Here is a 4,094-nt window from a genome sequence, read left to right as displayed (position 1 = left end):
CAGACAGACGAGTAGCGATCGGCTTATCTGCTATTTTGCAGTAGCAGGTATTGCTGTTACTGCTACTTTTAAATAACTGCTATTTGTATCTGCTACTCCGATTTCGCGATTTGACTTGTTAGATCTATTATGAGCCTTTGAAGTGTAAAATGAATAGAGATTCTTGCTTCTGCATTATATTATGTTTGTGCGTTCACTATTTTAATTTCAATAATTGCACTATTTTAACTATTTTATAAACCATATTTCACATTTCGTTATAATATTGACAAAGCACATCATATTTTACATACATTTATATTTTACTCCGCGATTTTGCCATTTGACTTGTAAGATATATTATGAGCTGTTCAATTGAAACATCAATAGTGATTCCTACTTCTGCCTGCCATGTTTTGTGTTCACTATTTTATTTTACAAGCACGACTTTATTTTATAAATCATATTTCACATATGCTAGAACAATATATGAGTCATAGTTACAATAATAGTTTCAAAGGATATAATTAACAACGAAGTTTATTCTTAGAAGACCATAAACACGTTTTCTGTGCAAAATTACAATTTATAAGCGTTTAAAAACTCAATTTATTTTACAGGCATTAATTTAACAACCAGGATTAATTAGACAGTTTAAATAACCACAATTATTATTAACATCGAAGAATACATCTTCATTCATTTACAAAGTCCTGTTTATTATGAGAGAACGAATAAAATAACATGAACTAGGTACTGCGATCTCTTATCTGCTCTCTTTTAGTAACTATGTCAAGGCTGATAACGATTGAATAGCAGACGCGTTTCACGACAATGGTCTTCCAACTACAATGATTTCTTACCTGTTACTTCCGTTCAGTAACCGATGGCGACAACTGCGAATTGATAATCGTGCGAAAAAGTAGCAGGTTGCGAATCGCGTCACACCACCACTGAGGAACGCTGTCTGCCGACAACAGAGAAAACAGTGTTGCCAAACGACGATTAAGAAATTACTCGCTGTCTCAAGGTTACAATACCCTGCTTCAAGGTCCATACATGTATTTCATTCAAAGCGAATAAGACCTCTTGATAAGGAAAGTTTTGGTGAAAACTAGTTAAAGTTTACTTCAGCCTAAGTAATTTTATTTTAACTGTTGTCTAAAGTAGACTATGCACAAGATCATTAAGATATGTTTCCGTGTTATTTATAAATTATTTTAACATACCATGTCTCTTCTTAACTAACTCATGCTTTGATCTTGAATAAAATTATAATTATTTTCATTTAAATACAGGGTTTTGGTTAATGGAATCTTGTTTGTGTACACTGTTTAGTGTTATTAAATGAAAGAAATATATAAAAATAATAGTATATAATATAACATAATAATAATAATAATATATATAAAAAGTAATAGTGTCTTACTTTAAATGTTTCTAAAAATGTATTAGTTGTCAACAATATATAACTATTAAATGTACGTTGATAAAATTAATTCATTTAGCAAAAAAGCAACAACTATTTTTTTGATCTTAACTCGTTTCTTGTTACTATGCCAAAGAAAAATATATTTACATACTCACTTAGTAGTTCCCCAGTTCAACTTTAATTCATTAGTCAGGAATGTGCGTACAAAATCTGTACGCATAGTTGTTGAGTGTTTATTACTACAGTATTTTTCAATGCCCAAAACCCAATCAGTGTATGTTTCAATAACAAATTCCATTGTTATTAAACTATTTAGTACATTATATATTTCCCTTCTTGTATTCAATATTACATGCGATGCTTGTCTAGAAAGTAACGCATGTTTTTCTGTTTGATAAGAATGGGTAGTGGGATTTTATGTTTTATGTATGGCTGCAGCAGCTTTGGAAGAATAATGTTTGGTTTACTGCTTCGTCTGTAATAAATCGATTACTGCAAGTGGAAAAAGCCGCCAATATGAGGTCTATGGTAATTCAATTTTGGATAGCAAAACCCTGAAATAGGCTAATTATTCTCATTATGATTTTAGCCATTTGTTGACGTGTTTCGATAAAGGGAGCAGTGGTAATACTAGATAAGTAACATGAAATAGTATAATGATATGTATATCAACTGTAAAACATTTTCTAGAGACTTTCTCGAGATTTCTTATGACGGAAAAGATAAAGACTGCTTTGGTTGTTTATTTTTTTAACGGAACACGTTTAAATGCAATACTAAAGTCAACAATACTTAAAAATTGTAAATTTAATATTGATTTTGACCGCTAATATTAACAAGGTCGCGTAACAGGCTTCGCTGACGTTGGATACAAAATTGCTAATCTAAATCTCATTTTATTCTAGAGATGTCCTGTGGACAGAGAGTTCGACAGACATATCGTCACAAAAATTACGTTCAAGTAAATTCCGTGGTGGAGATGCACCATCGTAGAAATCATTCTTCTAGAAATAAAGTTTCACGGAAAACTCTACGGATGAAACCTTGCCACATGATAATTTAAATTGTTTAATTATGTTTTATAGCAATGTCTAAATAGTACACCTAGGAAGCTGTGTGGTTCCAATGAGCTAGGTTCTACAACGAAGGAAATAAATGTTGTTACTGATTTTTAACATTGAGTTTCCACTCTACTATTTTTTTATTTTACTTTATGTATAAAAATGTCACATGGTTGAATCACATATAATTGAGTACATTTTGGTTAAAAATGTATTATTACGCTATTTTTTCGTTGCCATTGTGGTTACCCATGAGACAAATGTAAATTATTCACTAACGCTCAGCCAAATTCCGTGGAGTGACACGTACAATCGTACATCATTGAACTAAGTGTTGCTTATACAGGAATGGAGCTCCATGCAAAATGTCCATGGTGTTTTTGCATTTGGAATGTGTGTGTGTGTGTGTGTGTGTGTGTGTGTGTGTGTGTGTGTGTGTGTGTGTGTGTGTGTGTGTGTGTGTGTGTGTGGATGAAGTCCGTATTTCATCTCGTTTTCGAGATACCGTGTGAACAGACAGACAGATGAAATTGTTCCAGCCTCTCGAGTGACAGGCTTTGCTAAAACTCAGCCAATAATTTTGTAAATATTAAAGTACTCTACAGTATTTACATGTTTACGTGACATATGACACAATCCATTCAACAAAAACCATTAGGATATTCCACGTATTAATGTTCAGGACCATATGTGTATACAAATTATACACACTCCGTGTTACTAAGTGAGTCCCGTGCATCATTTCAGATACTTCGGTTTCTAGTTTGAGCAATATGTATCAAACTGAGTTCCTAATACTATAGCTTAAATCTCATAACCACATAAACCTGCCAGTTTCCAGCCCAGAACATCAGGTTACTCTTTATATCGCAGGTTTCTAGTAAAGTACAGACGCTCTATTTCTACACATGTTTTAGTATGCAAATGTCTAAGCATGACTGGTAAAATTTAAAATGAATACAAAAAAGAATATAAAATAAAAGACCAGTCAGAAAAGTTTCTCGAAAAGAAACCGTGTAGAAAAATGATACATACTGTATGTCCCTTACCAGTAAAATTTACTTGATTAACATACTGAGCCACGTGTATCATTTTTGCACAGATAGGAAAAATTGTGTCACCAACACTGTTAGTCTGATTTTTAAAATAATTTTAAAGTACTTCATTTTTAAAAGTATTACTGACGTTAAAATGAACGTGTCTGTCGGTAAGAATGAAAATGGTGTCTCGGTCCCTGCATGAAACAGCCTTGCTTAAATTATACACATGACGTATAACAGTAGTTTTATTGTGTCATTTAGATACACATGGCACTAAATGTATTAAATTTGGAGGTTATAAATAATAATTGTCGTTGAAGTAATGGCCTTTGGCAATCATAACAGTGCTAAAAAAGGCTCGCTAATGCAGCTGAAGGAAAACCTTGATATAAACACGATCCACTCTAGCGTTGATTATGAACAGTCTAAAAGAAGATATAACATCCAATGCTAAATTTGTTACCACTTGAAACCGTGTGGTTGCGCGCTATCTGTTGGCAAACGTGATACACAGCAATCGTAAATGCTGTACAATGCAGATAACGCGTTAACTAAAGTTATCTCTAACTAAATAGTCTTTTC

This window comes from Homalodisca vitripennis, chromosome 8, assembly GCF_021130785.1.
Source record: "Homalodisca vitripennis isolate AUS2020 chromosome 8, UT_GWSS_2.1, whole genome shotgun sequence".
Classification (NCBI taxonomy): Eukaryota; Metazoa; Arthropoda; class Insecta; order Hemiptera; family Cicadellidae; genus Homalodisca; species Homalodisca vitripennis.
Note: the sequence above shows the minus strand (reverse complement) of the source record.